Raw genomic sequence first — 14,629 nt, 5'->3', positions numbered from 1 at the left:
TGCCCTTTGGTGGTGGAAAGACATCATAAAAAAAAAAAAAAAAACTGATTGAGATTAAGGCACATCATTTTCTGGAGGTAGCAGGACTGAAAGGCTTGCCAGACTACAGGACAATTTTCTTCCCTTCCCTCCTGGCTTTATTTGCTCTCTTAATCCCCCTCCCCTTTCCACATCTCCCTCTTCCTCCTCCTGAGATGACCCTCCCCCAGGCTAGGAGTCACACCATCAGTATAGCTTTCTGTCATAAGAAGCTGTGTCCTAGACATCGAAACCGCCCTCAGCTGCTTCCCACAGCAGCACGGTTGTGTATTGTTTGGGTGTAGGGTTAAACAGACTGTTGTATTGAAGACCTAACTGTGAAACAGTAAAACTTTTGAACTGAAAGTAGATCATTAAATTATGTTCATTCAGGAGTTTTGCAGTGTTTGTCCATGGGCTTGTCAGAGTCTTCTATTCCTCATTGTTTGTCTGACTGAACCTTGTTTGCAGATACAAATGGGAAGCGTTCTCTTGTGTTTATTTACATATTTAATTGCATTAGGTTTACTTTCATTATTATATTTCCGAACCTTTACCAGTGTTTCTTAGCTTTAATGCTCCAAGCTTTTTATTGTGACTCACCCTGCATTATTAGTATTCATTTAAACACAAGCAAGTGGATTTACTTTTTTCAACCACATAGTTTGTGTTTTAATACTCAGTCACCAATTTTTAAAATACACAATGTTACTGACTTAAAATATGCTCTGCTATTGTAGCAATTAAAAGCTGTGTGTTATGCAGCTCTTTGGCCTGGCATCATTGTGATGTGTAACCACTCGACAGTTTTATGGCTAACTACAGCTTAGCCCATTATGTAATGGCCCTGGAGACTGGTTTCCAAGCACAGCAGTTAGTTCACAAATGGGCAATACTAAATGAAACGTATTGTTATCTTTCCTGTAATTGATCACATGACTACTTCCCACCCACTGCCTCTGTGCATGCATGTGTGCGTGGTTGTGTGTGTGTGTGCATGTGTGTAATTGTGTTCACCAGCTTCAGAATATGGATGTGATCTGTTACAGTGATATGTCAGAGTTGGGCAACATGATTGTAAACTTGGAATTGCCTTTGCTTATCACAGGATGGGAATTTAGGATGACTGTGGTCTTATTAAATTGTTGTTCCATGGTAATATCTGCACAGATTTATAGTTTTCAGCACCCTCATTAAGGCATGTCTGAAAGGTTATTCCTCATAAATGCAGATGGTAGAAAAACCATGCTGTACTGAAATGTACAGTTGGGAATATAAATTTTGTATAGTGACATATTTTTCACAATTTTGGCTTTTTACGCCACTACAATAGATTTGAATTGAAACAGTTGAGATGCAGTTAAAATGAAGACTTAAAGGGGTTGAAGCAAAGTAAAAGTACAGCTACACCAGTGAACAGACAAAACAAACGCCACTGTGGCTTTCAAGTGGTTTAAATCTAATATATTATTGGCCATTAGGGGCGCTGTGGAGTGTATTGCGATCAGACCTGTATTAACTGTGTGCCTTTCTTACTCATGTTCTAATATAATGTAAAAATTAACACAGTTAAAAACCCACAACTAACTGTCAACAGGGCAAACATCATAGCACATGATAATTTCTAACCTTATTAATCGCATAGTTCCAAATTTATGCAGAATAGCATGCTGGGCAATTCTAGTAAACCGGGTTTCATAACAGTCTGTAATAGCTGGAAGGTTCTCGCTGCATTCAACAACAGTACAGACAAAGAATGAAGAAAAAGCTAACCTGTCACTCACAGCTAATATAACAGGTGTTATTCCTCACAACACAATCATTTGAAAGAATAAGACAGAGGGGTGATTTTTTTTTTTTAAGCTGTACTTCATAGCTCTACAACAAAACGTGGCATTACAGCAGTTTATGCAGAAATAAAATTAGCAAAAATAATTACAGTACTGTGATAAACTGTTAACTGCCAGAATCTTAAAAAATACTTTGACACAAATTTTTGTAGCTGCCTTTAGTTTTGAACACATAACATACTTGTTCATTGCAGAATATTCCATAAAACTCCTGGGTTGCTTTTGCTTTATGTTTGGGATGGTGCTGTCCGATCAGTGTTGCTGGATTTCCTAGAATATGAGCATATATTGTAGCTCTGTGAACGTCAAAATTAATATGGCTGTTTCTGTAACTGTGTGAAGCCAAGAAACATCTCAGCATCGGAGGGTGTTGTATGCAGCATGCAGCATGCAGCAGTTGGCTTTTCCATGAGATATCTCAAGATATTGTGTTGGGTAATAAGATATTTGCAAGTGCACAACCCAGAGTACTTTGATTACTCTGTCATCTGCATGCCAGAGAGTAATGGATTTGCTAGGTTGAAGAGGTGATCAAGTCCACTACAGTTAATTTGTTATTTTGAATTGGCCAAGCTGTTGCTGTACTGTCAGACAAACTATGCCCAGTGAATTGCTGCAGATGTCTGAAAACAACCCAGAGGTGGCCAACACTCAGTGTGGTGTGTCGGGGCCCTGAGGACCACTTCATATTTCCTGCTTCTCAGTCAGTGTATTGTTCCTAATCGGAAGCTCCCAGTCCATAACTCTTAATGACATTTCCATGTTTACATGGATTTGTTTAGTCTAGTTTATCAACACAGTAGATCTAAACCAGGCATGTATGAGAAATGCTGCTTGGAAATTTCCCTTGGAAAAAATACCAACTACAATATCTTTCATGTCCTGTGCCCCCCATGTTCTTTCCTGTTGCCTGTTAATTGGGAAGTCATATTACTACATGGATAAATGCTCAAGATTTAATTTAATGTATTTATTTATAGATCACTGAAATTTGACTTATGTGCTCATTGTGCTTTTCAGCTCTAACAGAGCACCTTTTACTGCAAGCATTCGCCCATTCACACACACTTTCATCCTTAACAAACTGCTTCATGTTGAAATGACTGCTCACACTTCTCTAAATTATTTCACACAGCCTGTGTGAAATAAGCTGCTACTGCCTCTGACATCTGCACATCAAACTCAAGAATAAAAGTAATAGTGTAATCAAATGATACAAGAGACAGACAATAACTGTGTACTGTACAGTATTTTAAATTTTTTATATTAGAATGTACATGTGGTTAAGATTTTTGTCTTTGAGAGAAAGTGCTTGTATGTACGGTATGCAGATTGTAGTACATACATAGTATTGTCTGTACTTGGCAAGGCTGAGATTTAGTTCAGTTTCACAAACATTTTTGTTCTGTGTCAGTCAAAATATCACATCACACCTACTTAGAACCTCAGAAAATTTGTATATACACAGTGGACCTCTGTACTGGTAATTCCTACGAGCCCCAACACCGTAACTGTCGATGACTACAAAAACAGTGGAGAACATAAACACTGATTTAGTGCTCATTATACGGCAGTGTTGTGCAACATAATAAGTCATATAATAAGTCATAAGTTCTGTGTTATTAATGAGGGAAGGGAGAGGTGAGGCTGTAAGTCATAGGAGGTAATATATAGATATAGGATATGGTTTGTTCTGTTATTTTTGCCATTCATTTTAAAACAGAAATTTAATAACTATTTTTCCAAATTGGCATGGTTTTAGTCGAGCCTTGTCAGGAGCATTTGTTCTGAAGCTGAAGAACGGGTGTTTTCATTGAATGCTAGGTAGCCACTGAGTGCCTAATGCTGATGCCGTTCTCCCTGGGGGGCCAGGTCCCAGTTAGGGCAGGCTAAGGGTCAGCTCCTCAGGGCCTCACGTGCCACTTAACCCCACCCCCTCGTGCTAAAATCCTCTTACTGGCTCTCACGTCATCCACATCATACTGCCCAACAGGTGGTAGCCACATTGTTCATGTGCAGAGCACATAAGAGGTAAACTTTTTCAGTCTCAGCCATGTGAGTGTGCGTGACTCAACCACTCATGGCGTGCCTTGAGTACACAGGCTACACTTGGACAGGTAGTCAGAGCATTCAGAGAGCACATGTGACTCCTGTGATCTGATACACTGAACATTTACTTTATGATTAATTGCTGTGGCTAGAAAGCTCATTTTATGAAAGCTCTGTCAGCACAAGTTATATTTTCATACTCTGGTGCACATATTTAAGTATTACAGGTAGCAGTGTTTGGCAATCCTAGGATTTAAATTGATTTCTTAGTGTCACGATTAATTTCAGAATCATGTCTTGATTGAAAACAGTTTTCATTTTGTTCAAAGTAAAGAAGAGACGCTGCATTTTAGCTTTCCCCTCAGTTATCTAACAGGGAAAACGCTGATTACGGGTGCATGTGAATCTTCCCCTTTATTAATTTAAGTTACCTTCATCATGGTGTTTCACTTTTGGGCTTCCTGCATCATCCTGCAGTGGATGGCTGCTTCTCATTTGCTCATTCTAAATGTTTAGCCACAGAGACTGCCACCAGTTCACAGCCCTGACAAGGAATGGTTACGTCTAATTACCTGCTGAAATTTTTTTTTTCTTATGATGTGAGCTCGATATAGGAAAGTCGGTAGGGGAGGCCAATTTCAAGCAATCTGGGCAATTACCAGAGGCGATGAGTTAAAACTGCACTCTGCCCCTTTATTTTTCTCTGTGTTGTGAGTCTGCGCTGCTGAGTGTTTGCCTTTTTGTCATTATTTACTCAATGGACTGATGCTGTTTTTCATTAAGTGTGGTAACCCATTTTATTTTCTGACCTGATGTTAGATAAAGCTTTAAAGTTACAAAATTAGTAGGACAGAGCTGATGAAGCTGTTCACAGCTGTCATGTGTCAGTTTAAAAACAGAGGAAATATCTTATAGGGGCATCAAAGGAACAATAAAAAATACTCCAGGCCTCCTTATTGTTCTATTTATTTAATGTTTTTCAGGCTAAAATTACTGGCTATGTTAATTTTCAACAGTCTTTCTCTTTCTTGTATTTTAAGGTCTTTTTGTATTCAGGGTGGTCTTGGCTTGAGATATAAAGGCAGGGACTGTGATTGGAGTGCGGAAACATAAAAGAATCACAGTTGTAGTTACAAGTTTGTCAATACGAACAAGGTCACCTAAAAATTGTCTGGATTTCTATGTGTTTATTTTGATATTACTCTCCACACACGAACACCCACATATACTGAAACATTGATTTCAAAGTTAAGAGCCAAAGCATGTCCATATTTATTATGAGCTGGGTTTTATGTGGGATCTCACTGTGAATCCGTGGACCACTTTAGCATCAGTTCTCTCCAGCCATGTGCCCAAGGGCCCGAGGCGTGATATCACTACTGCTGAGTTGTAGTTTTACTCCGCTCACGTTTCTCTGGTGTGCTTCATGTATATTACTCATACAGCTTTAGCCCTGCACGATAATTAATCAGCTTAATACTGTCATCATTGCATCCATACAGGCGCGTGCACCGTCTTCCCAGCCTGTCAGCAAACATGCGGCTTTAATAATGTGACTCCCTGGCAATGATTGCGCTCCTCTTTTGTTTCATCCTGCTATACACTTACAGGACTTCACGCATTTGTTAAACACAAAAATAATAATAGTTACGATGGATACTTTTAGTTATTTTGATATAAATCCTGCAGTTGGTGTTTTCTCTTGTTCCCACTTAATTATCCTAGGGCAACAAGAAAGTGTTTCACCACATAGTACTGATGTTAAAATGTGGGGTTTTTGTTTTGTTTTTTCCTCCCAGGAAATCATAGCTGGTGATTCTGTTTACTCACTGGGTTTCATTTTGACAGCCACTTATTAAAATGTTTTGTTGTTGTGTTTTTTTCCACGTGAATAAATGCTAAACTGAGGCCACAGACATGTTTTCAGGGCTGTGCTACAAGCGAAGAGTCCTCCTTTGAACTTGTTTTCATTCCTAAGTCATGTATAAATCACTGTTTAATTTGTGATTATGAGCTTTTGAAGATCTTAAAGAGTTGGTGACTGATGGGGCACTTAAGGAAGTGTCAGTATTTACATCATTACAGAGTCTAAACATGTTGGGGAACAAAAATGAAAGCTTGTAATTTCTCTTTGTTGCATTAATAATAGATTACATATAAGCCTTTTTAGTTTTGTTAGTGTGGTAGCTCCCTTGACAAGTTAAGGATCCTTGATTCAATCCCAAGAGGAGACATGTATCCCTTTGGGATTGTGTCAGGAAGGGCATCTGGTGTAAAAATCTGCCAAATCAAACATGCAGAGCTACCTGCTGTGTGAATATGGGAGCAGTTGAAAGTAGCTTTCTTTTAGTGTGATGGATTTAAGTACTAGCTCACATTTTTTTTTAGAACATAAAACAATTTCAGTTCAGTTCAATTCAATTGCAATTTATTTTGATCATGTGAACAATATACAGAAAATCATTTAGGAAAACTAAAAGAGACAAGAAATGTTATAGCAAGTAAAGTAAAGCGTTTCTAGTAACAGAATATATACACTGTGCAAAATACAAATTATCATCATGTTTTACAACTCCATAACTTTACTTCCACACATAACCAAGTACCTCTAGTTATGTAAAGTTAATTTAAAAATTTGAATAAGGATGAAGTAGCAACTTGTTAAACAGTAATGTACTAAAATTAAACACGTTCCCCCTCATTCTTTATACCTCTTTTTGAAATGCTTTATGTTTGGACATTACTTCCACAGTTTCACTCCACACACAGAAACACAAAATCTTTCCCTACTAGTGCGCACATTCACAGTTATTCACAAATATTTTAACTTATAAACTGACTGTTTAATGGTTACTTTTTGCTTTCATGGTAGCTCTTTATTATTGTTGTATTCAGTAACTGCTCAGTTCAGTGCAGTTATTCCATGAAAAGTCAGTGAGTTATAATTTTTCACTCACAAGTTCTAGATGGTATAGATGAAGATATCTGTGTAGACTTCATGAAGCTGAAAGGTCCTGCACGATAGAAATATAGATGGGAAAGACAAGTGTTAGATTCCAAGACTACACATCGTCACTGTTGTTTATGATAGAAGCAGGATGACAGAACAAGAGCGTAACACTAAAAAATTTCAGTTCTCACTCTGGCACTGAAGGCTTCTATCAAAATATGACTATATTAGAAAATAGTTTTAACCCAGAATGAATCACAACTAAAAGATGATCCTGGTTTTAAAATGTAGATTAAAAATGAGACATTTTCCCACCCTTCCCACCCATTTTCCACCAATCCCACATGGTGATATGACCCTTTAAAGTTTGCGCCTTTGCAGTTTTCTCCTGTGAATTGTGACACAATAATTAAAACATCCAGGTTATTAATGCTTGGCTCTATTACTCTACATCTTAGATGTTAAATTGGTGCCGTTCTGCTGTTGAAACTATGATCTATTCCACAATAGATGCTCAAAGTTGGTTATAGAAAAAAATCATGCTGAACAAAAGTGATATTTTGGCTTTAGATTGTGACACTTGGAGGGGGTGGAACATTGGTTTGTTTGCAGTTTGTAATGGAGGTTAAATGTGTTCATCATCCCTAAAAATTGTCTGTGGATATCTCCTGTACTTAAGAAGTCAAAGGTTTAAAAATGGGTCCAAAAGACTTGAAGAATCTTGAGGAACAAAAGGAATTTTTTCTTTAACTCTTTTGGACCCATTTTTAAACCTTTAAGCTCCAAATTTTTAATCCAACACAATGAACTTTCAGGGGCTACAACCTGGAAAACATTCATAGTATTATGGTAAAGGATTGCATGTCTTCACTGAACACACACACAAAAAAATGAGGTGATTCTGCAGTGGGAGACTTCTTTCAGATTTAAAAGAGATTAAGAGATTTTTTTATTAGAACAGCATATTGCTGCCCTGGATTCATATATGATCATTGTCTTTTGTCCACTGTTGCCAAGTCCTTGCTCATAGGGGGTCTTTTTGAATGTTGGGTGTCTCTAACTATTGTTTGGTCTTACAATATAAAGTGCTTTGAGGCGACTGTTGTGATTTAAAATTGAATTGAATTGAATAAGATTGCTGTTAAAAAAAAAAAAAAGTAATATTAGAGATCTAGTACCAAAATTTGTGAGGGTGAAATTCTTTTTTCTTTACTTTCTTCCCATGTTTGCAAAAATTATATTCTTTTTCATTGCTTTAAAAAAAAAAAAAAAAACCAGTAGAACCTAAGAGTGGACCTGTTTATAATGTGATTGGCTTTTTAAAATGCAAAGAAGACACAGTTTTTTTTTTGGGGGGTGGGGGGGGGGGGGGGGGGGGGGTGGGGGGCACTGGTTAGTCTTTTGCACTGGGAAAGAATTCATCTCTTCCAGACTTTCCCCTTTTCATGTCTAATTGTTCCTCAAGATGTGTCAAATCCCACTTCACACTGGCATCCCCAGTGTGTTTTTACTGGGGCAGGTGTCATGTGCTAATGCTCTATCCCACAGGAGACCCTCCTCATAGCCAGGCTCTGATTGTGGCCAGGTGCTGTTCAGGTGTGCACTCAGTTTCCAGTGCAGTGTGGGTCACAGGTGCTGCCAGTGCTGCTCCCTCTTCCCTCTTCATACCCAAACTCTCTCACATACGCACGGATGCAATTTACTTCAAGCTTTCACAATAAGAGCAGAAAAATTTTTTTTTACTTTATCAAAAGTGATGCGGTATACATAGACTGTGTGTGTGTGTGTGTGTGTGTGTGTGTGTATGTAGAGCAGAGATCAGAGAAGGGAAAATGAGGGGGTGTGTGTTGTACAGTTTAGTCATTATGCAGAGCTGCAGGGTGTGCTTATCTATTACTGTGGTCAGTGGAGCATGAAGAGCTAAAGACGAGCTGAAAGGGTGCAAGTCCTGTTTCTCTTAACCCGTGTGGCCCACATCTCCCCACACATCCCAGCCCTCCCCACCTCCACACTTCTCTCGGCCCCCGCCTTGGCCCTGCCCGGCCCCTTCCTGCCTTGCTTCCTTAGGCTCCGGCCCCCATCATGTGACTGGTGAGATTGACCAGCTGCGGAGGATCAGCTGTAGTCTAAGTAAGCCTCGAGGGCTGTCTCTCCATAGAGGATAGGAGAGTTGTGGTATAGCTAAGGTATGATGACATAATAAGTCTCTGAGAGGCAGCTGCAAGGGTCAGAGCACCAAAGTTATATTTTTAAGCAGTGGAAAGGTGTCTTAATGTTGGTACTTTCAGTTACTTCAGTTCATTTATATGAGGGTAATGCTTACACGTTGAATTTACAAGGTCAAGGCTATAAGATCCTTAATTACATATATGCGTTTGCGCAACAAAAGAGTCAAATTCTGTGTTCGAAAAAACTTTTCTTTAAAAGAAGTTTTTATTAATCCGAATCCTTCCTCATTGTGCTTGTTTCCGTGTATATCCCACATCATTCTCTCCTCCCTCCCCCACCGTTCTCTCGTTGCGCTCGTCTCTTGCTGCCTGCAGCTGATGCCAAAAGAATGTTGGGGATTATTTAATACAAGCACAACACTAAAAGGGAAATGATTCATTGAGAAGAAATGATGTTAGAGGAACACTTTGAGTCTGCTAACTTTACTGCTTCGCATTGCTTTGTTGATAGCATTGTAGTGTTATATTTGTGTAGCTCTGGTACACAACCCCCCAAGAAGCCAGTGACCATTGAATTGTTTGTAAAAAATAAAATTCCTGTCAAGAGCTGTGTGTATGTTAGTCACAGTTAAATAAGATTGCTCGGCAAACTTTTCACATGATCCCTATATGCAGTAAATGTTATTTGTGTTATTTAAGTTTGAAACATTATACTGTGTCAGCATTGACTTTAGTACCACTGGTATTTACAGATGTTGTCTTTCGATCATTCAGGTTAAGCTCCTGCTGTTTTCAGTTGAGGCCAGTTGAAATAAATATCCGTGTTCAGCATGTGTTACTGTACACACCTGTTGGACACTGTGGCAGATTCTGCTACATTCAGTTAAAAAAAAAAAATGTTGTCACATACAGTGTTGCATTAGAGTCCATGAAAAACAGAAGAAATCTTGTCTTGAGAGCTTGAAAAAAGAAGGCAGCTGGACTTCTTGAGGTAACTGGACTAAAGAAGTCCAGTTGTACCCCTTTTGGTAGAAACATTTGAACCCATGTTGGGCACAGATGGGTGACAAATTCATCCTCAGAGCTTCTTTTTTAGCTAACTCTACTAGGACAACTGGAGAATGCATGAAATTGACCCCTGGTTCCTGCAAATCAATCTCTGCAACACAGACAGGTCAGGTTTTAGGTGAACTTTGTAGTTTACCTCCAATAAAGCAACCAATTGCTCACTACCTCAGAAGTTGAGTCCTTGTTGAGATGAGCCACAGAAAGCCTGGCCCGCAGTTGTTTTTTAATTCTCTTGCACACCCCTCCTCTAACTCCCGCCTCCATTTTTTTTTCACGGTCACAACTGCCTGCCCAGGCGTCCTGTGCCCATGCTGGGAGTGCTGGCAAACAAAACACTAGATAATGTTACACTCCCGTCTTGTTGGACTGTAGTGGATTGTGATTGGATAATAAAATGCAAACATTTGTTTCGCCTTTACTCCCACTTGACAATGCCTGACATTTTCTCCTGTGCTGGCACAGCCCCGAGAGTGTGAAGTGTGGGAAGTGTAGAGCGAAGCATGGCTCTGTGAGACTTTTTTTCTTTCTTTACTGCCATGAAAACGGGGGTGGGAAGGTTTTTTTTTATTTATTTATTTATTTTTTTCCCAACTTAAAATCAGCAAAACTCTTTTAAATGGCGGCAACAATTTGTGCCCTCATGCAGTGCCATCTACACAGAGCGTACTCATCAAAAGATTTATCCCCTGCAGGCTGTTTTTTGGTGTTTTATTTAGTGCAGGCTTTTGTTCTGAAGACTGTTCACGGTTTTTAGGGGTTTATCTGTGTAAGGAAATATGCCCACAGTGCTTGGAGCTGGATCAGCATTCCTAACCCATGTGTGTATCCTTCCTTGTCCTTCACCTCTCTTCGGCTCTATGTTGTTTCATTGTTCAACAGTTGTTTGGCGTCTAATACCAAACATGAGCTTGTACTTTGATGCAGCACACTGACTTGATTCTAATAGCCGGCTGGGGGATATTTCTTCAGCTTGTTAAATGTGCTCTTGTTTCCCCAGACTGCCCCTCTGTCTCATCCTCACAGGGATGATGGTGCTGAGCTCACACGTGAATCGGAGATGCAGGGGAGCATGTTAGTGTCCCCACTACATCCAGCATCTATTACAGTGTTGGTGTTCACGTGGTGGGAGACGTTATTAGGGAGCTCATCGCCTTTCTCCTCTGAGAGAATGGATGTGTGATTATGAAGTCATCAGCTATGAACCAGTGAGGCTGCGGAGAAGCACCCCTCCTCATGGGTCCTCAGGGTGCCATTGATTGGTGACCATGTGTTTGTGCCTGATAGACTGTGAAATGGTGTGTTGCTGCACGGCTGTGTCACACCTGCGTCCCTCCAAGGTGATTGATTGGTTTGGTCATGTGGAATGTTCCCATCTGGTCCACAGTAATGCATTTTTTTCCCCATTTGTGCATAACAAGCACTGGCAGGAGAATAGTTGGGCTTGGAGAAAGGCAAAGGCCAAGCGAGAACATTTTCCCCTGTCCACCTCCCCCTTTTTTTTCCTTTTTACCGAGTTAGAAGAAATTCGGCTAGACCGAGCAACGGCACCTGATTATCCTGGGAGCGGATAAATACAATCAGGAAATCCCCATCTCTCCTCTCATATAGAGATGGATTTTAGGGGAAAATAAAACTGTTTAGCTGGTGTGAAGGGCAGCAGCTAGCAGCTCTTGATTTTCAAAGTCATACTTCTGTGCTTAAAAAAAAAAAAAAATGCACAGTAAAACAAGGGATGTCTTTGATCTTGCTGATTTCAACACCTTCTCTTGATTAGTAACCCCTTCTGGATTTTTAGCCTCATCTAAAAGCAGCAGAGTTTTTTTTTCCCCCCTGAGCAAAGTGTGTTATTTTGTTCCTCCTTCTTACATTCTTCCCGGTTTGATTTCTCTTAATCCCGGTCCCTCGCCTTTAATTGATCTATTCATTCCACCTAATGGCTAATTACACATCAGGCTGCGTGAGCAGATGCATTTATCATCATAGTACGTAATAATCAGTGACATTTCAACAAAGAAAAAAATAAATATGCAAATAAGAACTCATTAACATTTGCTCTTGCTGTTTTGAATAATGTTGGTGCTGACAAGGCTGTACGCAGAATTGATGTTGAGCGCAGGGTGAGGGAGTCATGTTTCCTCAGTGCTTTGTGGCTATATTATTTTCCTCTGTCCTACTGTTGTTCCTAATGCTGGGCTGTAGAAATCTTCCACCAGTGCACTACCTCCCATCCCTGTTTCCTCACATGCACACACACACGCACACTGTCCTAACCTCTAACCCAGCCAGCTTTTATTTACAGTCTAAAAAAAATATGCCGGGAAGCATCAAACAGATTTGGATGCATGGATGTACACAAACTCATAAGTGAAGGAAACAAAAGGAGGCATGTTAAAAGTTATGGGGAAAAAACGATTGAGTGTACATCTGATGTGTCCTTGTACCATCTCTGGTTGCCAGAGGAATGTATTAGTAACCATGGAGCCTGTCTAATTTTACTTCCAAGGCACCCAGACAGGCCAAAACATTAGTGTCATAATGGCAAAAGTAACCTACTGACAGTTTATCATTTAATCATGTCAGAGTCTGGCTCCTCTAGTGCACTTCTTTCTGTGGGGTTCAGCTGAAAGCATAACATAAAGCTGTATAAAAATATTTATGTTTATATTCTAAAATGACAGAAATCTTAATCTTGGCTTTAAAGAAACCTTTTCTTTCTTTCTCTTTGTTTTTTTTTTGTGTTTTTTTTTTTTTTTTTTAGAAAAAATATTTTCAGTTAAGGAGTTAAAAATGCATATATTCTTGCCAATAAGGTAACACAGACTCATTGCTTTTACTATGTGTGGACCAGTTGTGCTTACATCTGTAGTAACCCCCAATGGCCCATTGTAAACCAGGAAAACCATTGGAAGTCCTCACATAATGACACATATATGCAAGGACCCACAGGCACAGCAAAAACAAACTAACTGCATCGGCGTGTGATAAGTTCACTTGCTTTCTACATAAAGCACAATTCCTCATCCTGTATAATGTGTTTGTTTTCATGGTCTTGACTTTCCTTGGAGTGAGGGAAACTGACTCGTTTCTGGATGGAAAAAAAAAAAAGAGGCCCTTGGAATGCATCTGAGAGGCAGTGAAGCACGCTCACTAATTGGCTGTTTTTGTGGCATGGATTTTGAATTGATCCCTGGGGACGTTTAGGTCACTACCTCTCACAGTATCAAAATAAGGGGCTGGACACAGTGCAGTGTTATACTGTGCTGCAGTCCTATGATCAATAAGGAGGCACCTTATGAATGACTGGACAGTTTTGGTTTTCATACTTCAAAATTCTCTGTTGCACTAGCATAGGTAGATGAAGCTGAACTGGCTTTCAAACATACAGTTAAAATTTTCAGTCTATAAAACATGAGCTACATTTTTAACGATTTAATGTGCAAATTGTATTAAGCATTTTTATAAAACATTATTTGCTATATTTTAAATGAATTGTGTTTATTAACACCCTGTGATTGACTAGCAGCCTGTCCAGGGTGTGTCCTGTCTCTCAACATTGTGTCACATACTAAAGTGAATAGGCTAAAGTTGATGTTTCAGCAAATAGGGAGATCACGTGTTGTGTATCTGATAGCTAAACACTTGTTGCTTTTTAAATGATGTCTTATATTAACATATATTTTACTCTTTTCAGTTTATTAACTGATATGAACTGATAATCTCTATCTTTAACACCAGAGTGGTTGTATGAGGCCTCAGTCATGCAGCCCTGGGGACTGGTTGGCAAACACTGGTCACCTTGGAAAAATGTGTATTCCACGACTGGCTGGCAAGTGTTTGGGGGAGGTTGTCAGCTGTTGCTGCGTAAAATCAATTGCAAAGAGGGTGCTGTACCAAATCCCTCCTTGTGGTTGCTTTGGTCGCTACTAGATAGCTTTGGTCACCTGTTGTTGGCATGGAAGATGTTGACTTGTCTGCAAACATTTGCCAACTACTCGCCGAGCTGTAGAGAAGCTTGAAAAGTGTGACACATACCAGAAACAGAGAAGGTTCTCCTTCAAAGTAAAAGTTGTGCCTTTTTGAAATGTGTTTGTTGAAGTGGTAAGGAAGGCCCGATTATGTTCAGAAGATGGCCCCCTAGGCAAAATATTGCTTTCAGGGTTTTCAATTATTTGTACTTTATACTTTGACTGTTGCAGGATAACACATGTGGAATTCATTTTAAGCAGTTTAAGAAGTATGTTGCCTCTGAGATTGGTGGGTTAAAGTTATGAAATAGTAGAAAACATCTACAGAAATCTCCTTGAGTGAAACACCAAATTCCCACCTTGTGTAGTGCAGCTGTGTAACAGCTAGTAGTGGAAACAGCTGTCTAGGACAGTACTGAATATCTTGCTTGGTGAGTACAGCAGGTTATATCATGAGGAAATAAGAAATTCAAAACAGAGATATGCTCATCCCCCGCAAAAAACCTAACTTAAAGGGATAACTGACAGAAATATGCACCCTCTTGAGCTGCAGTGGGATAA

The 14,629-nt window shown here is 39.5% G+C and overlaps 1 protein-coding gene across 4 annotated transcripts in view; it reads left to right on the top strand.

The window, feature by feature from the left end:
- The window catches only part of tcf12 (transcription factor 12), a 95,939-nt gene that overhangs the window by 28,204 nt on the left and 53,106 nt on the right, over positions 1-14,629 (top strand). The window lies entirely within an intron of this gene.

This window comes from Archocentrus centrarchus, chromosome 3 (genome assembly GCF_007364275.1).
Source record: "Archocentrus centrarchus isolate MPI-CPG fArcCen1 chromosome 3, fArcCen1, whole genome shotgun sequence".
Lineage (NCBI taxonomy): Eukaryota > Metazoa > Chordata > Actinopteri > Cichliformes > Cichlidae > Archocentrus > Archocentrus centrarchus.
Note: the sequence above shows the minus strand (reverse complement) of the source record. Positions and strands in the feature narration are given on the sequence as shown.